General features: G+C 40.8%; 1 protein-coding gene across 2 annotated transcripts in view; it reads right to left on the bottom strand.

The window, feature by feature from the left end:
• Positions 1–25761, bottom strand: part of RASGEF1B (RasGEF domain family member 1B) — a 560362-nt gene that overhangs the window by 326406 nt on the left and 208195 nt on the right. The window lies entirely within an intron of this gene.

Genomic DNA, 25761 nt, shown 5'->3' with positions numbered 1-25761 from the left:
TCCCACGGACCTTAAAGAAAGCAAAACCGGTCTCCTTTCTGCACCCTCCCTTGTCTCCTCTTCTTCACCTTCTTCACCTTCACCTTCACGAACCATATTCGTGCCATTCTGGCAGGTACACAGTTAATCCTCACAATCACTTGGTGTATTGGGCCTAAATCCTTTGTTGAATGAGGAAACAGATGCTAAAATTAAGATACTGTGCCCAAAACACACAAAAAAATACTGTGATGAAACCAGATCTAAGATCTGGGTCTTTACACTACCTGTGCTAACTCCAACATAATCTCCCCTGAATCAATTGATATTATTTTCCCAGAGCACACATGGCTAATTTTCATAGAATTGATCTAATTTCAGTTTTCCTTTACTCCTGGAGATATGTCTATTCCTTCATCTAAAAAAATTTTTTTAACTTCACAGTAAGAAATGGCAATAAAATGACATTAAGTTGAAGCCAAACTAACAGGTTTTCCCAGCCAGGTCATGGCTTTATCTGGTACTTGCTGATTCCACTAGAAATTGTTTGGAGACAAAAGGCAACTTTTAAAATGCTGAGATAGCAAACTTGGTTCTAAGGATGTCGAAGGAGTTGTTCAATAAGAGCTCTAGCTTCCTTTCCTTATGAGTGGAGGTCAAGATAAGAATCTACAGATACTCTGGCTTTCTCAATCCTGTAAATCCAGACACTGCTGAAAGGCACATTACAGAGATAAAGAGCATTAGAAACATAAACATGGATTTCCTCTAGCAACTGACTGGTGTCTGGAGGAACAAAAAGACCAACATTTTGTGTAATTAACTCGAACACTTTTCTGGGACTAGAAGTCTTCTGAGCCCAGACTTTGGGCTACTCACCAGCTTGGAGAAGCCAATTATCAGAGCATCCTAGCTGTCTAGATTAGAATGCTAAGGTTCCCTGTTCATGGAATTGGGCTGGTGACCATCTAAGCACATATGTTTATGGACAAAGATATCCGGGAGCTGTTTCTAGATGAAGGGGCAGGAATTTTGGAGCAAGAGTGTTCAGGAGAAAGGGAAGATATAGACAAGGAGGGGTAGATGAGCTTAATGGAGGGGAATGCTGTGGCATAGACCTTTCCTCTTAGATTTAGGAACCTGTCTTGAGCCCAGTGGGGACCGTAGTTAAGGCCAGAAGATAAAGGCGTTGCGTTCAGAAAAGGCTGTGAAACTCTGAGAACGAACAATGCTGTTCTGAGACCTAAGGGCCCCAATTCTTCCCAGAGCTGGGAAGAGGGATGTTCTCCCCTTTCATTGCTGAAGCACAGCAGCAGCCTGCAGGTTCTGGAGTAGAGAGAGCTACCTGGGACTGGTGCCCACCACCCTCCAGACTGACAGGTAAGCAGGGTTTTCATGGAGAGCTGACAGCCGAGGCAGTGACAAGCTTCCCTCAGGTGACTTTAGTTAGCAGACTTCCATAAAGAAATCTGAGAAATCCATGTGAAAAACTCTTGGGAACTTTCAGAAACACACAGTGAGAGAAACTTGGCCAAGAATTGAGTCTCAGCCATAAAAAGGAACAAAATTGAGTCATTTGTTGAGACGTGGATGGATCTAGAGACTGTCATACAGAGTGAAGTAAGTCAGAAAGAGAAAAACAAATATCGTATATTAACGCATGTATGTGGGACCTAGAAAAATGGTACAGATGAACCGGTTTGCAGGGCAGAAGTTGAGACACAGATGTAGAGAACAAACGTAGGGACACCAAGGGGGAAAAACTGCGGTGGGGTAGGGATGATGGTGTGCTGAATTGGGCGATTGGGATTGACATGTATAAAGTGATGTGTATAAAATTGATGACTGATTAAAATAAATAAATAAATAAAAACTAAAATGTAAAAGGTTGTAGGATGGAATAAATAAAGTAGCTAGCATCAACAATTTTTAGAGAAAATCCTCTGTATAAGAAAAACAGTGTCCACTTTTCTTTAAGGAAAATTTATACATGCAAATTGATAAAGTTTAAAAGGTAAAAAAAATTTTTAAAAAAAAGAATTGAGTTTCTTACGTCAACAGGTGGGTGCTAGGAGCTGGCAAAATATAGTATTCAATGTTGATGTTTGTATTTACAGCCTGGTGAAAGCTGGGACATTTGGGTAGAAGACGTTGGATAAAGCAAGGAATTCTATAGTTGCTCGTTTTAAAATCTAATAGGAAGAATTCAAGTGAAATAAAAGGATAGTGAGCTACAGGAAGAAATGTAGTCCAGCTTAACAGCATAAAGATCTAGGTTCTGACCTTCCTCTCAAGCAGGCTGCCTTTTGGGAATTATAGGTCACTCCCTAGAATTTCCTCAGGCACATTTGTCCACCCCTTCTGCCTTTAAGTCTGATGAGCCCAATCATATCACACAAAAGTGAAGCTCCATTTTTTTAAAAGCCCCAGGTCGACTAAACTCCAGCAGACGTCACCTGGCGGACTAGCACGGTCCTCTCCTTCCCCTCATCCGCTTCTATCCCCAGGACTCCCAGACCCTGGGCACAGGCCTGGAGGCCAGAATCCTGGCCAGTTCCTCAGACTCTTTGACCTTGGAGCTAAATTCAATCCTTTCAGTACTCACGAGAATAAACCGGAGGCTGGATGCTCTGATAGTCTCTAGTCAGTACGTCCTTCAGCAAGGAAATATTCAAAAGGTAAGAAGGATGAGATGAGGCTCCAGTTGCTCAGCCTGGGCGAAGTCAGGGCTGCTGGCCTCCCTAAACCCCCTAAACATCAGGAAACAAGCCCCAAAGATGAGAGAACACAGTGTCCTTCCGCCCCCGACAGAGTCTCTGAACAAAGGGGCAGCTGATCTATAAATAGCATTCTTTTTTTCTTCTTTCTTTTTTTAAATTTATTTATTTATTTTTGGCTGCGTTGGGTCTTCATTGTTGCGAGCGGGCTTTCTCTAGTTGCGGCGAGTGGAGGCTACTCTTCGTTGCGGTGCGCAGGCTTCTCACTGCGGTGGCTTCTCTTGCTGCGGAGCGCGGGCTCTAAGGCGCGCGGACTTCAGTAGTTGTGGCACATGGGCTATAAATAGCATTCTTATGGAAGTTCTAGAATCATTGTTCACTTAGGAGAGTGACTCCCAGCCTCTCACCAATAATGCCTGGGATGGAAGGAGAACTGGCGGTTTTTTGAGGGTTGAGGGAAAACGCCAGTCCAAGAGGTAGAAGATGGCCCTTGAGGAGGTGCAGCTTAATTGAGACCCCCAAAAAGGGGACCAGGGAGCCAACATACTTCCTGGAACCCTCAACAGACCCCACCTTCCCATTCCTCGAATGGAGGGGAGCATACCAGGATTTGAAGTAGCTCATGCCAGCAAGGGGCTCTGGTCAAAAACATTCCTCATCCAGGTTCTGTGAACAACACTGGAGAATGGGGCAAGACCTATTATAAGTGGTGTAGAGTTTGCAGCCTCACGGAGCTTTAGGTCAGTGTAATTTATCCCTTACTGACTATGAAAAGGAGTGACACACCACTGAAGAAATGATTAGGAAGTCCCTGCTAAAGTTACACATACATATGTATGCCTTATGACCCAGAAATCCCACTCCTGTGTGTAGGCCCAGGTGAAAGAGTGTTTGTGGCCACCAAAAAAAAAAAAAAACCAGGTACAAAAATAATCGTAGTAGTGTTACTCACAATAGCCTAAAACTTGAAGCAACTCAAAAGTGTACCAACGGTGGAGTAGATTAATAAATTGTGGTGTATCTTACAATGGAATATGAAGCAGTATTGGAAAGAAAAAGAACTACTGCTACATGCAATACCACAGATGACTCTCCTAGACATCATGTTGGACAGAAGAAGCCAGAAGCAGAAGAGTAAATATTCAATGATTCCATTTATATATAGTTCAAAAACAAATAAAACTGATCAACAGTCAGAGAGAGAAATCTGAAGAGTGGTAACTTTACCAGGGGGCATGAAAGTTCTGGGTGCTGGAAAATTCTATCTCCCAATATGGGTAGTGAGAATATACAAAATGCTTGCGCTGGTATACTGTAAATATGTGCCTTTTCTATATGTAAGTTATACTTCAATAAAAAGAAAAAAAGGCAGGGGATATAAATTAACATAAATACATACAAGAATTGTAGGCATGCCTACGCGCACATACAGCTGACTGGGAATCAGACAAGAAAAAGCCTACTAAGTTTTCTAGTGAGTTATAGAGCCTGGGACGAAAAGGAACTGTGGCTATTCAACAAGCAGGGAGAAGGCTTAGAAAGTATCTCCTCCCCCAAGGAGGGCATAGTCCCTAATGCCATTTTCACATGTGATCAAGGAGGACACTAGTAAAAGAAAACCCTCTGAGAGGGAGAGCCACAGGCCTGGGAAATTTTCTCCTGGAAACAGAAGTGAGGCTTACCCAAGAGTCAGCGCCTACACAGATGTTAGGATTGTAGCCGCAGCAGCTGCTACGTGCGTCTGGATTCCCCCTTTCTGCAAGGAGGACTGCATGTGGTTATCTCGTTTCTGTTCCACCACTGCCTGTTGCGTGGTGGGGGGCGGAGTAGATGATTTGCCGTGGAGGGGGTGGGTAGATCTGTCTCTAGATCCAGAGAAGCTAGATCTGGAAATGATGTAGAGACTCTCACAAGGTCCTGGACTTTGGGCTTGAGGTCATCGCTGGATAGTAACCCTATGAGCTGGGTACTGTCATTACTTCCATCTTAAGAATGAAGAGATGCCACACCCAAATCCATTCATACTGAAATGTTCTCTTTGCATGTGTGCTGTTTCTTCTGCTCAAGGTTAGTTTCTGCACTTACCCTCTGGCTCCCATGATCAATACCCTTTCCTCTCCACCTCTACGACATTCCTGCATCAATGGATTTCCTTTTTTTCTCTGCTTCTTCAAACTCTCTGGCCCTCTCTACAGGCTTGAGAGCTTTGTCTCCATTTTGGTCCATTGCTTTCTTTGACCCCTAAATAGTGATGTTCCCCAACTTCTCCTTTCACCTTGATTTGCACCTTGGTATTTTCAGTATGTCTGAGGGCTTACATTTACTTTCAAAGCTTTAATAACTATATCCTTAGTTGCTCACTCCCAAACTGAAATCATTAGTAATACTAAAGTATCTTAGAATGTTGATTTTAAGAAGAGATAGTAAGGAAAACACACAAAAATCCATATATTGCCAAGCTTTATTTTCTCCTTTGGACCAAAACAATTTGCTAACTCAGGCACTCAGTAACAGAATATTTTAATCTTGCATTTATGTCTTTTTTCAAATTTGAAAACAAAGCACACATTAACTCTGGATTTCAATCTGACATCGTAGGTTGCATAAAATGCTTTTTGAACTGTTCTTGAGGACAGTATGGAAGTCTGCTACTGAGTTGTGCAATATAAATGAGACAGACCTTTCTAAATTATTAAAGTACAGATGGTTTCTCGAAAAAAGAAGAAGAAGGTGGGGGAGAAGGAGGGGAGGAGAAATGGAGGCACAGAGAGGTTTCAGTAACGATGAGCATCACAGAGCAAATGAGTGCTAAGGTACCATTTTATTAGAGTAGTTTGGCTCCAGAGTCATTAGTAGTTACATAGAAACTGGACAATATATCACCAAATGCTGTAAATATTCTACACATGGGGGGACCTTCAAGATGGTGGAGGACTAAGACAGAGATTACCTTCCTCCCCACAAATACATGAAAAATACATCTACATGAGGAACAACTCCTACAGAACACCTACTGAACGCTGGCAGAAGACCTCAGACTTCCCAAAAGGCAAGAAACTTCCCACGTGCCTGGGTAGGGCAAAAGAAAAGAGAAAAAACAGAGACAAAATAATAGGGATGGGACCTGCACCTAAGGAGGAAAAGTTTCCACACACTAGGAAGCCCCTTCACTGGTGAAGACAGGGGGTGGACGGGGGGAAAGCTTCAGAGCCACAGAGGAGAGCGTAGCAACAGGGGTGCAGAGGGTAAAGCAGAGAGATTCCTGCACAGAGGATCGGTGCCGACCAGCACTCACCAGCCCAAGAGGCTTGTCTGCTCACCCGCCAGGGCAGGTGGGGGCTGGAAGCTGAGGCTCGGGCTTCGGAGGTCGGATCCCAGGGAGAGGACTGGGGTTGGCTGCGTGAACACAGCCTGAAGGGGGCTAGTGCACCACAGCTAGCCGGGAGGGAGTCCGGGAAAAAGTCTGGACCTGCCGAAGAGGCAAGAGACCATTGTTTCCCGGTGCACAAGGAGAGGAGATTAAGAGCGCCACCTAAACGAGCTCCAGAGATGGGCGTGAGCCGCGGCTATAAGCGCAGACCCCAGAGATGCGCATGAGATGCTAAGGCTGCTGGTGCCGCCACCAAGAAGCCTGTGTGCAAGTACAGGTCACTCTCCACACCTCCGCTCCTGGGAGCCTGTGCAGCCCGCCACGGCCAGGGTCCTGTGATCCAGGGACAACTTCCCCGGGAGGACACATGGTGTGCCTCAGGCTGCTGCAACGTCACGCCAGCCTCTGCTGCCACAGGCTCACCCTACATTCCGTACCCCTCCCTCCCCCCAGCCTGAGTGAGCCAGAGCCCCCGAATCAGCTGCTCCTTTAACCCCATCCTGTCTGGAGAGGGAACAGACGCCCTCAGGTGACCTACATTCAGAGGTGGGGCCAAATCCAAAGCTGAACCCCAGGAGCTGTGCGAACAAAGAAGAGAAAGGGAAATCTCTCCCAGCAGCCTCAGGAGCAGTGGATTAAATCTCCACAATCAACTTGATGTACCCTGCATCTGTGGAATACATGCATAGACAACAAACCATCCCCAAATTGAAGTGGTGGACTTTGAGAACAACTACAGACTTGGGGTTTGATTTCTGCATCTAATTTATTTCTGGTTTTATGTTTATCTTAGTTTAGTATTTAGAGCTTATTATCATTGGTAGATTTGTTTATTGATTTGGTTGCTCTCTTCCTTTTTTTTTTCCTTATATATATATATATTTTTCCTTTTTCTCTTTTTGTGAGTGTGTATGTGTACGCTTCTTTGTCTGATTTTGTCTGTATAGCTTAGCTTATGCCATTCGTCCTAGGGTTCTGACTGTCCGTTTTTTGTTTTTTCGTTTTGTACAGTTTTTATGCTTGTTATCACTGGTGGATTTCTTTTTTGGTTTGGTTGCTCTCTTCTTTCTTTCTCTCTTTCTTTTTTTAATTACTTTTTAATTTTTTTATTTTAAATAATTTTTTTCTATTTTAATAACTTTATTTTATTTTATTTTACTTGTTTTCTTCCTTTCTTTCTGTTTTTTCCTCCCTTATCTTCTGAGGCATGTGGCTGACAGGGTCTTGGGACTCCAGCTAGGTGTCAGGCCTGAGCCTCTAAGGTGGGAGAGCCGAGTTCAGGACATTGGTCCACCAGAGACTTCCCGGCCCCACATAATATCAAACAGTGAAAGCTCTCCCAGAGATCTCCATCTCAACGTTAAGACCCAGCTAACCTCAACAACCAGCAAGCTACAGTGCTGAACACCCTATGCCAAACAATTAGCAAGAGAGGAATACAACCCAACCCATTAGCAGAGTGGCTGCCTAAAATCATACTAAGTTCACAGATATCCCAAAACACACCATCGGACGTGGTCCTGCCCACCAGAAAGACAAGATCCAGCCTCATCCACCAGAACACAGGCACCAGTCCCCTCCACCAGGAAGCCTGCACAACCCACTGAACCAACCTTACCCACTGGGAGCAGGTACCAAAAAAATGGGAACTACAAACATGCAGCCTGCAAAAAGGAGACCCCAAACACAGTAAGTTAAGCAAAACAAGAAGACAGAGAAATACACAGCAGATGAAGGAGTAACGTAAAAACCCACCAGACCAAACAAATGAAGAGGAAATAGGCAGTCTACCAGAAAAAGAATTCAGAATAATGATAGTAAAGATGATCCAAAATCTTGGAAAAAGAATGGAGAAAATACAAGAAATGTTTAACAAGGACCTAGAAGAACTAAAGAGCAAACAAACTGATTAACAACACAATAAATGATATTAAAAATTCTCTAGAAGGAATCAATAGCAGAATAACTGAGGCAGAAGAATGGATAAGTGACCTGGAAGAAAAAATAGTGGAAATAACTATCGCAGAGCAGAATAAAGAAAAAAGAATGAAAAGAATTGAGGGCAGTCTCAGAGACCTCTGGGACAACATTAAATACACCAATATTTGAATTATACGGGTCCCAGAAGAAGAAGAGAAAAAGAAAGGGACTGAGAAAATATTTGAAGAGATTATAGTTGAAAACTTCCCTCATATGGGAAAGGAAATGGTCAATCAATTCCAGGAAGTGCAGAGAGTCCCATACAGGATAAATCCAATGAGAAACATGCCAAGACACATATTAATCAAACTATCAAAAATTAAATACAAAGAAAAAATATTAAAAGCAAGGGAAAGGCAACAAATAAGGTACAAGGGAATCCCCATAAGGTTAACAGCTGATCGTTCAGCAGAAACTCTGCAAGCCAGAAGGGAGTGGCAGGACATATTTAAGTGAAGAAAGGGAAGAAACTACTACCAAGATTACTCTACCCAGCAAGGATCTCATTCTGATTTGATGGAGAAATTATAAACTTTACAGACAAGCAAAAGTTAAGAGAATTCAGCACCACCAAACCAGTTTTAAAACAAATGCTAAAGGAACCTCTCTAGGCAGGAAACACAAGAGAAGGAAAAGACCTACAGTAACAAACCCAAAATAATTAAGAAAATGGTAATAGTAACATATATATCGATAATTACCTTAAATGTAAATGGATTAAATGTTCCAACCAAAAGACATAGACTGGCTGAATGGATACAAAAACAAGACCCGTATATATGCTGTCTACAAGAGACCCACTTCAGACTGAGGGACACATACTGACTGAAAGTGAGGGGATGGAAAAAGATATTCCATGCAATTGGAAATCAAAAGAAAGCTGGAGTAGCAGTTCTCATATCAGACAAAGCAGACTTTAAAATAAAGACTATTACAAGAGACAAAGAAGGACACTACATAATGATCAAGGGATCAATCCAAGAAGAAGATATAACAATTATAAAAATTTATGCACCCAACAAGGAGCACCTCTGTACATAAGGTAAATGCTAGCAGCCATATAAGGGGAAATCGACAGTAACACAATCATAGTAGGAGACTTTAACACCCTACTTTCACCAATGGACAGATCAACCAAAATGAAAATAAATAAGGAAACACAAGCTTTAAATGACACATTAAACAAGATGGACTTCATTGATATTTATAGGACATTCCATCCAAAAACAACAGAATACACTTTCTTCTCAAGTGCTCATGGAACATTCTACTGCATAGATCATAACTTGGGTCACAAATCAAGCCTCGGTGAAATTAAGAAAACTGAAATCATATCAAGTATCTGTTCTGACCACAATGCTATAAGACTAGATATCAATTAGAGGAAAAAAACTGTAAAACATACAAACACATGGAGGCTAAACAATACACTACTAAATAACCAAGAGATCACTGAAGAAATCAAAGAGGAAATCAAAACATACCTAAAAACAAATGACAATGAAAACACAATGGCCCAAAACCTATGGGATGCAGCAAAAGCAGTTCTGAGAGGAAAGTTTATAGCAATACAATCTTACCTCAAGCAACAAGAAACATCTCAAATAAACAACCTAACCTTACACGTAAAGCAATTAGAGAAAGAAGAACAAAAAAACCCCAAAGTTAAGCCGCAGGAAAGAAATCATAAAGATCAGATCAGAAATAAATGAAAAAGAAATGAAGGAAACAATAGCAACAATCAATAAAACTAAAAGATGGTTCCTTCAGAAGATAAACAAAATTGATAAACCATTAGCCAGAGTCATCAAGAAAAAAAGGGGAGAAGACACAGATCAATATAATTAGAAATGAAAAAGGAGAAGTAACAACTGACACTGCAGAAATACAAAGGACCATGAGGGATTACTACAAGCAACTATATGCCAATAAAATGGACAACCTGGAAGAAATGGACAAATTCTTAGAAAAGCAGAACCTTCTTAGACTGAACCAGGAAGAAATGGAAAATATAAACAGACCAATCACAAGCACTGAAATTGAAACTGTGATTAAAAATCTTCCAACAAACAAAAGCCCAGGACCAGATGGCTTCCCAGGCAAATTCTATCAAACTTTTAGAGAAGAGCTAACACCTATCCTTCTCAGACTCTTCCAAAATATAGAAGAGGGAGGAACACTCCCAAACTCATTCTACTAGGCCACCATCACCTTGATACCAAAACCAGACAAAGATGTCATAAAAAAAGAAAACTACAGGCCAATATCACTGATGAACATACATGAAAAATCCTCAACAAAATACTAGCAAACAGAATCCAACAGCACATTAAAAGGATCATACACCATGATCAAGTGAGGTTTATCCCAGGAATGCAAGGACTCTTCAATATACACAAATTAATCAGTGTGATAAACCCTATTAGCAAATTGAAAGAGAAAATCCATATGATCATCTCAATAGATGCAGAAAAAGCTTTCAACAAAATTCAACACACATTTATGATAAAAACCCACCAGAAAGTAGGCATAGAGGGAACCTACCTCAACGTAATAAAAGGCATATATGACAAACCCACAGCCAACATCGTTCTCAATGGTGAAAAATTGAAAGCATTTCCTCTAAGATCAGGAACAAGACAAGGTTGCCCACTCTCACCACTATTATTCAACATAGTTTTGGAAGTTTTAGCCACAGCAATCAGAGAAGAAAAAGAAATTAAAGGAATCCAAATCGGAAAAGAAGAAGTAAAGCTGTCACTGTTTGCAGATGACATGATACTATACATAGAGAATCCTAAAGATGCTACCAGAAAACTACTAGAGCTAATCAATGAATTTGGTAAAGTAGCAGGATACAAAATTAATGCACAGAAATCTCTTGCATTCCTATACACTAATGATGAAAAATCTGAAAGAGAAATTAAGGAAACACTCCCATTTACCATTGCAACAAAAAGAATAAAATACCTAGGAATAAACCTACCGAAGGAGACAAAAGACCTGTCTGCAGAAAACTATAAGACACTGATGAAAGAAATTAAAGATGATACGAACAGATGGAGAGATATACCATGTTCTTGGATTGGAAGAATCAACACTGTGAAAATGACCATACTACCCAAAGCAATCTACAGATTCAATGCAATCCCTATCAAACTACCACTGGCATTTTTCACAGAACTAGAACAAACAATTTCACAATTTGTATGGAAACACAAAAGACCCCGAATAACCAAAGCAATCTTGAGAAAGAAAAACGGAGCTGGAGGAACCAGGCTCCCGGACTTCAGACTACACTACAAAGCTACAGTAATCAAGAGAGTATGACACTGGCACAAAAACAGAAATATAGATCAATGGAACAAGATAGAAAGCCCAGAGATAAACCCATGCACATATGGTCACCTTATCTTTGATAAAGGAGGCAAGAATGTACAATGGAGAAAAGACAGCCTCTTCAGCAAGTTGTGCTGGGAAAACTGGACAGCCACATGTAAAACAATGAAATTAGAAGACTCCCTAACACCATACACAAAAATAAAAATAATCAAAATGGATTAAAGACCTAAATGTAAGTCCAGATACTATAAAACACTTAGAGGAAAACAGAGGCAGAACACCCCATGACATAAAGCACAGCAAGATCCTTTTTGACCCACCACTTAGAGAAATGGAAATAAAAACAAGAATAAACAAATGGGACTTAATGAAACTTAAAAGCTTTTGCACAGCAAAGGAAACCATAAACAAGATGAAAAGACAGCCCTCAGAACGGGAGAAAATATTTGCAAACGAAGTAACTGACAAACGATTCATCTCCAAAATATCCAAGTAGCTCATGCAGTTCAATATCAAAAAAACAAACAACCCAATCCAAAAATGGGCAGAAGACCTAAACAGACATTTCTGCAAAGAAGATATACAGATTGCCAACAAACACATGAAAGGATGCTCAACATCACTAATCATTAGAGAAATGCAACTCAAAACTACAATGATATATCACCTCACACCAGTCAGAATGGCCATCATCAAAAAAACTACAAACAATAAATGCTGGAGAGGGTGTGGAGAAAAGGGAACCCTCTTGCACCTCTGGTGGGAATGTAAGTTGGTGCAGCCACTATGGAGAACAGTATGGAGGTTCCTTAAAAAACTAAAAATAGAACTACCATATGACCCAGCAATCCCACTACTGGGCATATACCCTGAGAAAACCATAATTCAAAAAAGACACATGCCCCTTAATGTTCATTGCAGCTCTATTTACAATAGCCAGGACATGGAAGCAACCTAAGTGTCCATCGACAGATGAATGGAGAAAGAAGATGTGGCACATATATACAATGGAATATTTCTCAGCCATAAAAAGAAACAAAACTGAGTTTTTTGTAGTGAGGTGGATGGATCCAGAGTCTGTCACACAAAGTGAAGTAAGTCAGAAAGAGAAAAACAAATACCGTATGCTAACACATATATATGGAATCTAAAAAAAATAAAAAGTTTCTGAAGAACCTATGGGCAGGACAGGAATAAAGACTTAGACGTTGAGAATGGACTTGAGGACACGGGGAGGGGGAAGGGTAAGGTGGGATGAAGTGAGAGAGTAGCAGTGACATATATACACTACCAAATGTAAAATAGATAGCTGGTGGGAAGCAGCTGCATAGCACAGTAAGATCAGCTCAGTGCTTTGTGACCACCTAGAGGGGTGGGAGAGGGAGGGTGGGTGGGAGATGCAAGAGGGAGGAGATATGGGGATGTATGTATATGTATAGCTGATTCAGTGTGTTATACAGCAGAAACTAACACACCATTGTAAAGAAATTATACTCCAATAAAGATGTTTTAAAAATAAATATTCTACATATTACGTAGCCTATGTGACAAGTAAATCTATAATAACTCTATTTGTTGTGTGAAAGTAAATTATCGTGTTCTTTAGAGGCTTAAAAGATTTCTAGAAATACTTTAGAGAGCTGAGAGGAGCACTGAGGAAATGGTCACAGAAAGCATTGCCCCCACCAAGATTAAAAATGGCCCAGGAATCAAACGATAGGAAGGGAGCCAGATGCTCTGGGCGGATCAGGACCCGAAGGTGTATCACTGATCTTCGTTACAATCATATGACTTCTACCTCAGCACGTCTCTGCAAGGTGAGGTGAGCACAGCTCTGTCCTCCAGCACATCTCTCGCTTCTCTAAGTAAACAGAAACCCATCTTCAAAAGGGCATCCCCTGTAGCAACAGAAGCAGAAGGTACTGCATGCAAGCAAAACAAGGGCGTGTGCTTCCACTGAGACACCTGGCAATGCTGCTTTTGACAACTGAGTCCCCAAGTCCCTTAAGAGATCACAGGGGTCGTGCCTCAAAATGCCAGATCACTCACTGACACTAAAGAGCCTCAAGACTTCACCCTACTTAAATAACCTTGGGATTTCCAGAGTTAATGCAAGATGTTGAGCTCTGATTCAGCTAGAAGTGCAACCTTTCCCTGGACATCTTCTGCTTGCTCCAGATATTGACCTTTGTGGCTCTCCACACTTGGAGAACAGCAATTTCCTTTTCATCTTTTTCCCACCTCTAGAACTACATGAGAGGAAAGACTTTGCCAGAAACCTCTCTCCAAAGAACGTGAAGGGGAAACAGGTCCCTCATCAGGAGGACACGACACCTGTCTTTCCCATGGAGACGGGTGGACGCTCCTGGGGGACCAACAAGTCACTGGCAGGGGCCCTCTGCACTTCTTTTCACAGGCAAACGTGGTCAGGCACTTTTGTGGCAAGCTGCTAGCTCACGGCTCTAATTAATTAAAACACTCTTCTTGCCAGGGATATTGGCCATTTTGACACCTCAGTTGGAGACGAGCTCATGAAGGTTCAGCTTTGGAAGAGCAGCTCTGCTTTTATCACGTTTGATCTCTCCAGTGGGAAAAGCCAAGTGTCTGGAGTTGCAATAATCATGTTAAGTGTCAGTTTCCATTGCCAAAAACCCATACACTCTTTTCTTTACCCTTCCCTTGGGGAAAACTCCCACTGAGTCATTTACTAGGTTCTCTGCTTATCTTACAGTTCCACACCAGCAGCACCATTTTCTCTTCCAACATATCTAGGCAGTCCCACAAGCCTTTATGGTCTGTGGTTTTAAAGATCATTAAATTTAGGCTCAACCCCAGAGCAAGACAGAGTGCATGATCTCCCAAGACAATAGTTAAAGTGCTATCCACTTTAAACTGGAGAATTATCCTGCTCATTTCATGGCGCAGGCAAGTCTTTGAGAAGACCATCCTACAGCCCCTGACCCAGGACATGACTCAGTAGTCTCTGCCTTGACAAAAGGAGGAGCTGCACTAGAGATGATCTCTGATCGCTTCCAGTTCTAAAACTCTATGGCCATTACTTGCTATGACTAAGGATAGTGGTGGTGGTAATAGTAGTCCTAGTAATTCATTTAACATGTATTTTTGAGGAGCTACTATGTTCAAGTCTCAGTTCATATCCATGAATAAAGCAGATCCAAATATCCCTGTCATCTTGTAGTTTATTCTATTGTCAGGAGACGGGTAATAAACAATACAGGAAAAATGAATTACATAGTATCTTAGAACGTGAAGTGAAAACATAGGTGACTCAGAAATTCTTGGGGCAGGAGCAGGTTGCAATTTTGAATAGGGTGGTCACTGAGAAGATGCTGATACGCTGATACAGCTGAATCATTGTTGAACACGGGGGAGAAGCGGAGCCCATCCACCCTCCCTCGCTCTCCTCCTCTCCCCTTCCTCTCACTGCCCAGCAAAGAAAGAGCTCTTAGCATTCATTTGCAATATTCGGTTCCGGATTCCATGCACTCTCCTTTCAGCTCTTATTGGTTGGTTTGGGTTTTTTATTGTTGCATTTTCCCATCCCTACTCTCCTGAGAGGCAGTATGGTGTAGGGTTAAGAGCACAGACTCTGGAGACCAGTGTCTGTGACGAGTCCCAGCTCCACCACCCTTGAGTTCTACAACTTTGCCCAAGTCACTCAGCCTCTCTGTGCCTCACTTGTCTCACATATAAAACGAGATAAATAATGGTATCAAGTTATATAATATTTTTAAATATTTATTTTATTTATTGTCATTTATTTTTGGCTGCATTGGGTCTTCGTTGCTGTGCACGGGCTTTCTCTAGTTGTGGCGAGCGGGGGCTACTCTACATTGTGGTGCGCGGGCTTCTCATTGCTGTGGCTTCTCTTGTTGCAGAGCACGGGCTCTAGGTGCACGGGCTTCAGCAGTTGTGGCGCACAGGCTCAGTAGTTGTGGCTCGCAGGCTGTAGAGTGCAGGCTCAGTAGTTGTGGCGCACGGGCTTAGTTGCTCCACGGCATGTGGGGATCTTCCCGGACCAGGGCTCAAACCCGTGTCCCCTGCATTGGCAGGAGGATTCTTAGCCACTGTGCCACCAGGGAAGCCCAATAATGGTATCAATTTATAGAACTGAGGTAAGGATTGAATAGGTGGATCCACATAAAATCCTTAGAGCAGTGTCTCAGGGCTGGTTCTGGACCTCACAATGCAGCCACCACACTGGTTCCCTGTCTGAGCACTCTGCTCTCATCACAGCTGTCTTATTTAGTGGTTGGCTTGAGCAGCGGCTTCAGAAGATTATAGCAATCCTCTAAGTGTGGAATTAAAACAATTAAGGGAAACAATCAACATGGGGGGGGAAGGATTATTTGGGCTGTACAGATCATTTATGAAAACAAAGGCAAAGCACAGAGCTAAGCCGCTAAATCAGAGGTTACAATTAGCTTGATTGTAGAGTGACTTGGTCCCATTCTGAGCAGCAATAGCGAGAATGATCAGTCTTAATTGAGGCAAATTAAGTACTCTGACTACTCCACTTTTCTAAAAAGAGTTGTAAGCCAGTGTAGAGATCCAATTTACAGAAACTCTGCTCCATTCTTCTTACTGATTCATCTTTCTTTTTTTCTGCTTCTTTTCACATCCAGCACACTGTGCTGTAGACTCAGAAAACAAGGTAAATATCTCTATGAAAGCTCATCTCTCAGAGCATATTATGTAAAATTAAATGTGTATATGTGTGTGTAAGCACACAGTCCTGTTTAAATAACTATAGTCCAATCCTGATTATGTAAGAGTCTGGAAAATCCAAAAACAAAATGGGTAAAAAGAAGAAAGAGAGAAAGCTGTCATAGTGCCCTTGAGACTCAGCAATACAGCAGCCCAAAAGGAAACTCTCTAGAATGAAAAGGGAAACACAATTTACAGCCAAAAGCTCACCTTAATATCTTTAGTACTTGATAAAGAGACTAGTGAAATCAAGCTAGTGATGACAGAGCTGAACAGTGTGGGTTTTTTTTGACATTTATCCCCTCCCCACAAAAAATGCATACACATATATATATACACACTCACACACATACATATAAAACAACGCATATATATACACACACACACATACATATAAAACAATGCATATATATATACACACACACACAAAACAATGCATATATATACACACACACACATACATATAAAACAATGCATATATATATATACACACATACATATAAAACAATTCACATATATATATACACACATACATATAAAACAATGCATATATATATATACACTCACACACATACATATAAACAATGTATATATATATATACACACACATACATATAAAACAATGCATATATATATATACACACATACATATAAAACAATTCTTAAATGCCCTTTTGCATGTATAATTTGCAAGATGAGTCAACATCCCTTTATTTTTGCCACCCCATTAAACGAATTGGAATTGCTGTGACAAAAATTCACAGTTTTTTTTGGAAGCTCAAAATAGTTTTTTTCAGGTGTAGGTGTGTGTGGTGGGGAGGGTGCTGTTAGTTATTACTGTTTCAAATATATCCTAAAATGTATATCACATGAGCAGTTATGCATGAACCACAGACGCCGAAGGTCATATTCTTGAAACTTGTTCAAATGCAGATACAGAGGGATAATTAGAGCTCAAAAGGGATTAGACCAACATAATTCATGACATTTGTCCTTAACTACCTTCCTTCCTATTAGCAGTGTTACTGTTGCAGACAATGACTATATTATACAATCTATGGATCTAAATGTGCTGTTTATTCTGAAAGGATGGTGACAATTACAGCAGCTGCTGGGAGAGAATAATGCGTGTGCTCTGGCATCATCGGTGCTGTCCTTAGCAGTAAGGCTCAATTCATGAAAATGCCCACACCCCAAAAGGCATAAGGTAATGCTACTGATGGGATTCTGTTTTTAAATTTAAAAAAATAATAGTTATATCATTAAACTGTAAACTTATCAGTACGTTTTATTTGCTGTAAATTATACCTCATCCAAAAAATGATTATAATTTATTCTTTGATTCTTGCTTAAGGTAGGACATACACAAAAACAGGCAATGAATTTCATCTGGTCCTAAGACTATTTTCCACAACCAATTTTAATCCCAAACCAAGTGACCTATGACTACTTGGTCTGACCGTGGGAATATGTGTCTTTCTTTGAAAATTTCAAGATCATAAGGTCAAGAACAAAAAATTCCTAGGCTAGGGATATAAAATGATAATATTATGGAGGAATCACCAATGTTCACTCTATTCAATTATCTCCATGGCTACTACACTGAAAGCAAGGAAGTCCAACATTTCCACAGCACTTTTTCGTAATCACCAACCCAAACCCTTTCAATGAAGAGAAAAGCCACAAGCCCGTCTACAAAGAGTAGACTCTTCCTCTTCCTTTCTTTTCCATTTCAAGCCTTCTCCTGGAGGCTTTGGGAAGCATAATACCAAGCCGAGCTTATGAATTAACAAGCATTATTAAATGTCTACTATGTGCTCAAAATTGTGTCAGGTGCTAGAGATACAGAAAAGTATATTCACTGTACAATTAAGAAGGCTTTATCTTTCATTTATTAAGAAGTTATTTGCTTCTACGGAGCTGGAACTCATAACAATATTGAACTTGAGTGCATTCTAATTAAGAATTAGAGTAAATAAGAATTAGAGGCCCATATGAGGGTACTTCTCCAATGTAATTACTGTTTACATTTTTTCCAAATGCTGATGTTAGCCCAAGTCTATTGATGTACTTTCCTTAATATTGTTGGTCTTTTAGAGCAAAAAGATTAAGTGGAATTCAAAATACCAAAGCTCAAATTATTCTCTGCAAGCACAGGGATGGAATAATAATGAACATCTCTTACTGAGACACTGTTCTAAGAATTTATGTGGATCCACCTATTCAATCCTTACCTCAATTCCATAGGTTGATACCATTATTTGTCTCATTTTATACATGACACAAGTGAGGCACAGAGAGGCTGAGTGACTTGGGCAAAGTTGTAGAGCTCATGGGTGGTGGAGCTGGGACTCCAGTCACAGACATTGGTCTCCAGAGTCTGTGCTCTTAACCCTGCACCACACTGCCTCTCAGGAGAGTAGGATGGGAAAATGCAACAATAAGAACCAAAACCAACCAATAAGAGTTGAGAGGAGAGTATATGGAATCCAGAATCACCCATCCTTATCCCAAATATTGCAAATGAACACTGAGCCCATTCTTCGCTGGGGGAGTGAGAGGAGAAGTGGGAGGAAGGTGGGGAGGGGCTGGCTGCAATGGTGCCCCTCTGTTTAAAGCAATACAACTTTCCTTCCTATAAATTGATGGCCTGTGTTGGCACATACGATAAAACGGATAGAACTTTGCAAATATGTATGTATCATCCTTTATCCAGCAGAGAGCCCTACGGCAAGTCAGCAAAACAGTACTCTGCCAAAAACGAACCTTCGTAGCTTCCAAAACAACTATTTAAAAAGTAAACAGCATTTAAATGTACTTGAAATGATACCCTTCACTGTGACTGCCCCAGAACATGGGATGCTGTCTTTCTCAGGGGGAACTGAAAATTTTCCTCGATGCTGACAGGGTTGATTTGGTCTTTGTGCCCTTTCTCAGGGCATGGGAAGAAGCAACCGTGACCTACCAGCCTGGAAATTCTGCCAAGAGGCCAAGAGTCATGGGAATCTGCCCAGCCGGCTGTGGAGGTCAGTGAACGCCGTCTAGACATTAAGTCTTGGTCTTTAAAAGAGGAAGCCAGATATAATATAGTCTCAAAGGCTGAGGAACCAACTGTAAGTAAACATCTTAACCACTGATATTACAATCTTGGGCTGTGTTTACACAGAGACCCATTCATCAACATGGATGAAAAACTTCCAAAAGCCCATTACATTGTCTATTTTAATCACCTCTTCCTGAAGGAAAATTACCTTGCCTATGTGAGTGAAGCACAGCCTATGTCTATTAAAAATAAAAACATCAACCAGTGGGTTAAGCAATTACATAAGCACGTGTTCTGCATACTTATACATCACTGGTAACAGTGGAGAGACCGAGTCAAAGCAAACGGTCAGATGGAAGGGAAGGACAGTCAACACAGTCACAAATACTCCCACAAATTACCACCATCAACAGATGGATCTCCTCTAGGTTCGCACATATTCCCCAAACCAATACCTTTTAACATGATAAGGATACATTTCCTAAATGTACTATTTTTTTAAAGGTTGTCATTTATATGGGTTAAGATATCAGAAGTCCAAGGAGAGAGGACAGAGAGGGACAGACAGAGAGAGAAATGGAGTCCACCACACACACACACACAAGGTACAATAAACCATCAAATGACAGCTGAATTTTTAAAATAAACTCTCCAACCTGAGAAACCTATTTATATGACTACTATTATATGGTTGGGAGTCTAGGTTACCATATGTAGATGGAATTTACAGCAGGATAAGGTAGGGCATTTTGATGTCAAACTGGAAAACCACTGCTTTTCATTTCCAAGTAATTTGTGAAATGGAAATTTCTAACCTTTGACCCATCTCTGGGATTCACCTTATCCCTGACCTTCACCCCATCCATCACCCTCACCTATCTGTCACCCCTTGCCTATCTCTGACCTGTGCCCCAGGGGTGGGGGGCAGGGTCAGAGTGAGGAGTCTTGGAGAAGGGGTAAGGATATCTGTTTTACATATAACTTCCAATTAAAATGCTGGAAGTTCAATTGTGCTAGGTCAGAATGTCCCCACACAAAACCTGTTGAGTCAAACACATCTGGGTCCAAGTATCTTGCACTGAGAGACGGAAAAGAATCAAGACACAAAAATATAAATATCCATGAACATAAAACAGGTGGCAGGAGACATCATGAAGCACACTTGAGGATCATTCCCTGTAGCTCGCCCACCCAATACATACCCTCCATGTGTCAACTCTAGTTAAAAACTGTGGGGTGAAGTGGTTTTAGAGAGAGAAAATCAGAAGATCTGAATTAGGCCGTTCCTCTAAGAGTCTGCCTTGAGTTTAACATGTGCCCTAGAGCAAGTCATCTCATGTCTTGGCATATTCGTTTTTCCTCTATAACATGTTAACAATAACAACTGCTTTGCAATAGGAGGTACTCAATAAATACTTATGAATGAATGAATGAATTTATGTATATTACCTAGATGTTTTTAGGTTTTCCAAATTATGGAGTGAATTGGTCTTTGGCTGAAAATAAGAATAGGGTTCTTACAACTGTATAAGGTAGGAAGTAAGCCTTAGAATATTTGCTATCTTTGGCTAAGCTAAACATTTCAATCCTCACCAGCTATCCATTAACAACTTATTTTAATGTAGAAATTACCTTTATAGTGAACACTGAATATAAAATATTCTTTTCTCAACTCCTATGAAAAGGAAAAAAAACAAACACTTTTTAGAACAAAATGGCCTCATAATAATATTATGCTAAGGGACAACCATGTATGTAGCAAATCCAGTCATTAAATAGACCTTTATTGAGATCTTACTACCTGTGGGGTATTTTTTATTATTCCTAACAGAATCAGTCATGTTCCTCCCCTCTAAGAGCTGATAGTTTAGGGGGAAGCTGGACCCATAAATAAGGATTTAGAATCCAATAGCAGAGGAGGTGACAAACACTAAAAGCAATGACTCTGAGGTCAGAGAACCTGGATTCACATCCTGGCTGCAACAACTTCTACTGGAGTTTCCTCCAACAAGTGCTTAACCTGTCAATGGCAGTAATACTATTACCTACCTGTGAGGGCCGTTATAAAAATCAAATGAGATAATCCATGCAAAGCACTTCTCACAGGGCTGCGAACATGGTAAACATTTGACAAGTTGTGTGGTTGTTGTTAGGTTATACTTGGAGTCGGTACAAAATGTTATGAACCCAGCAAGGAGGTAAAACCACTCATCTTTCCTGGAGAAACCAAGAAAGTCTTTTAAAAATGCTTGAAAAGAAAGTGACAAAGGGAGGGGTCCCTCCACAGAAGAGTAAGTTTTCCAAGCAGATGAGAGGGCAGAAGGGCATTCTAGCAGTCTGCTCCAGGCCTCCAGACCCCAGCACCTAGAAGAACATCAGGGGATGCGGCTAAAGATAATGGGAATGACTGACCAAGTGATGCAGAGTTTGGGGGCTATTTTGAAGAAAAACTGAAATCCCTTAGATGTTCTTAAGTAAGGGTTTGACACACATGGCTGTGTTTCTTGCTTGTCTTCTGGAAAGTAACCCTGGCAGTGTTTTGGAAAGTGGAGTGGAGAAGGGAAAACTTGGTATAAGGAAAGAGCGAGCAGGGAGTTGTTACAACCTTTCAAAGGATGGATGAGGAAGCAAGGAAAGAGATGATGGAGAGATTCTAGAAACATTTCAAGATGGAGTTGATGGGATTTGATAGCTAGGTGGATGTGGGAAGGAAAGGAAAGGGAGGAGTCCTGGATAACACCAAGGTTTCTAGTTTGGAATGGTGAAGCCATTAACTGAAGTGGTGAATATAAGAGAAGAAAAACAAAGGTCAGGATGGGAGAGAATATGTGGACAAGATCTGCTTACTAGTTAGTCAGCAACACAGATCTAGGCCTCAGAAGAGATCATGAATACTTGGGACAGACTTGAGAGTGATTTTCTTTAAAAAGACCTTATTTGTACAGGCAAGATTGCCCGGAGATTGCTGATCATGTGAATGGCAATATCTAAGCAAAATATGAGGGGGAATATCGGTAGATTCCATCCTGTTGAAATAGTATAGCTGTGCAGACTCAAAGCTGGTTGAATAATCATCCCACCTCCCCATACAAAAACAGAAAATAAAGTAGATGAATTGACCAGAGTCATGTAGTGGCATGTCCCCATTCTGGCTCCCTGCTCCCATAATTCTTACCTACGTGAGCTCTATCCTTTCTTCCTTCCCTCCTGTTAGAGAGCAAGACGTGTCCCTCCATCAGCCTAAGGTTAATTCTGTGCTTTAGAATTCAAAGACTTCAATCTTCTCAAAAACCTCACTCAACAGATTGCCCCCTCTCTTTTCTAAGAACCTTACTCCTTACCTTTCCATTGTCTTCTTTCTAACAGCATTTAAACACGCTCTCTCAAATCTATCCTAAGGGACCCTCCCTCAACCTTATAGCCCCCTTCCAACTACTCATCCCTCTCCTTCCTTTTGCAACAAATTCCTTTAAAGAAGACTCTATGTTACCATTTTATTTCCTTCTTCACTCAAGCCTAAATCTACTGCAACCTGGCTTCTACACCCATCACTTTGCTCTCGCTAAAACCAACACAACCTATGATATTGATAAACCTAATGGATGCTTTTCAGTCCTTATTTTACTTAACCTTTCAGCAACAGGTTTTTTTTTTTCCCAGCAAAAGTTTTGATATTAATTACTGCCTCATTTTTAATGACAACTTTTTAAAATTTATTTGACTTCTGTGACATCACATTCTTCTGGTTTCTTTCAACCTCCATGGCTCTGTCTTAGTTTCTTTCACAGGTCCATAGTCTTCTCCCAGCCCTTATATATCAATGCTCCTCAAGAGTCTTATAAACCCTCCTCCTTCTCACTCTCCACACCCTCCCTGGGCAATCTCATCCATTCCCACTCTTTCAATCATTCTCTACATGCATATTCCTCCCATATTCATATCTCCAGCCCAGAAAGCTTTCCTGAATTATAAATCTACATGCCCACATGCCTGCTGGCCATCCTTACTAGGAGAGCTCTCAAGTTTGACATATACCAATCTGAACTCATTTGACATATACCAATCAATACTCATCTGAACTCATCTGAACTATACCAACTTCCTCCCTAACCCTATTCCTGTCTTAGAAAATAGCACCACAATTCTGCCCATTGCCCATGTCAGAAATCAGGGAATCATCCTTAGCTAGTTCTTCTCCCATGTATCCAAACTATTATTATATGCTGTTGATTTTATCACCCAAATATCTCTTGATTCCTCACTGCCATTTTTCTGATTCTGGCCACTACCATCTTGCCTAGATTATAGCCTCTCACCTAGACTTCATAACTAAAATTTTGCTTCTTCTGTGTTCAGTAGCCAAGTGATCTCAAAATAAAAATCATATCACATCATACATACTTACCCTCCCAAGTTCAAAGTCCTTTAAAAATTTCTTGTTACCCTCACAATAAATCTAAACTCTTCCTGTGGTTTTACAAGGCCCTTCATGACCAGGCTGCCTTTTATCTCACTGTTCCCATCCTCGATTTCAAGTTGTAATTTCCAGACACTCTGAACATTTTATAATTCTCTACCTCTCACTTCCAGACTTTCACACTTGCTGTTTTTCTGCCTCTACCTTGTCTTCGCACAGCCAAATCCCATTCATTTACTGTGTGTGAAAGTCACTTCTTCAGGAAAGTTTTCCCTGACCCTGATTAGGTTAGCTTCTCCTGGTATATGATCTCTAACCTCCCAACTTAAAAAAATCATATCATCCATCACAATTTTGCTATCACAATATATTATCCATGACAATTTTACTTATTTAATGACCATCTACTAGATCTATGAGGGTGAAGATCAGATGTGACTTGTTTACCACATATTCCAGTTCATGTCCCATAGCAGATGCTCAGTGAACCCTTATTCACTAGATGAATGGACAACATGGATGAATGGATGAATTAAAGTGAAATCATAGAGACCAACTATGCTACTCTAATTTGTACATGACGTAGAACTTGGAGAGGTAGTAAAAAGTTGGATAACAGGCCTGGGTTTATAAATTATCTTAATTTTTTTAGTTGTTTTTTAAAATTTATTTTATTTATTTATTTTTGGCTGCGTTGGGTCTTCGTTGCTGCACGTGGGCTTTCTCTAGTTGCAGCGAGCGGGGGCTACTCTTCACTGTGGTGCATGGGCTTCTTACTGCGGTGGCTTCTCTTGTTGCAGAGCATGGGCTCTAGGGCTGTGGGCTTCAGTAGTTGTGGCATGCAGGCTCAGTAGTTGTGGCGCACAGGCTTAGTTGCTCCGCAGCATGTGGGATCTTCCTGGACCAGGGCTCGAACCTGTGTCCCCTGCATTATCAGGTGGATTCTTAACCACTGGGCCACCAGGGAAGCCCTAAATTATCTTAATTGATCAAAAATTTTTAAATGAATAAAAATAAACATAATGGTCTGCGTCCATACTAAAAGAATCATTTACATAAATATAAAAAAGATTCATGTTTTAATACCAGCTCATGTAAAAATGTCTTAAGGGCTCATGGAAGGACATTAAGCTTCACGTGGTCAACGGAAGGATATGGCTTTTAAATAGAAACTTGCGCCATCTTACAGTGTATTAGTAGAATGTTAGTGCTGCACTCAAGAATGCCTACAGCTTATCCTTTCATCATAGACCATGTCTTCTGCTGTGCCTGCCATACAGAAAGTTTGTAAACACAGCTTGCTGAATGAAGAGTAAAAAGCACAATTCTTGACATTGGTTATAAAAACTATGTCCCCCCAAAAAAGGATAACCTGGTCTAGAAGCCATAATAATAATAGCTAATATAGCACTTCTATGTGTTGGGCACTGTTCTAAGCACTTTATGTATGTTAACTCATCTATATCATGAGGTATGTACAACTATTATCTCCATTCTACAGATGATAAAAGTGAGGCACAAATAGGTTATGTCACCAACCCAAAGTCACATAAGTAACAAGTGGCAGAGCCATTTTTTGAAACCACACAGCCAGCTCCCAGCAGCCATGCTTTTGGAAATCAATCATTATCAATGTTTGATTAGAAATAAAGAAGAAAAATAAATAGCCCTGCAATGGGGTGGGGAGAAGATTCAGAAGAAAGCATATTAACTGGCTTCACACTTAAATCGGTAGGCAGAAATCAAAAGGAGGCAGATACTGGCTCAGTAAAATGAAGAACTAACTCTCTAATCCTTTGTCTCACTAGCGAACAGGTAGGGTCATTAAGTTCCCCATCAGTAGAATATTCAAGTGGAGGCTAGAGGTCCATTTATAAATTATATCGATGGCAGTCCCGCTGTGGGAAAAGGGGGAGACTAGAGAACCCCTAAAGTCCTTTTGTTCTCTAAGCTCTATAATTTTAAGAATTCCACATGGACTTTGCTCTCAGGGAGCTGAGAGCAAGACAAACACAGCACAACTCAATCAAGATGGAGACTTAATAGGCAATAAAAAATACGATCAAGATAATGAAACGATGGCATTCAGAACAGTGGGCCCTCACACCACCTTTAAAGATGAAGTTCCCCACTACCTATTTCCATATCAAGCAAATTCAGCAATGGAAACAGCCCAGCAAACAAT

This window comes from Balaenoptera acutorostrata, chromosome 5, assembly GCF_949987535.1.
Source record: "Balaenoptera acutorostrata chromosome 5, mBalAcu1.1, whole genome shotgun sequence".
Taxonomy (NCBI): Eukaryota; Metazoa; Chordata; class Mammalia; order Artiodactyla; family Balaenopteridae; genus Balaenoptera; species Balaenoptera acutorostrata.
The sequence above is the reverse complement of the archived record's forward strand: the minus strand, read 5'-3'. Positions and strand labels throughout refer to the sequence as shown.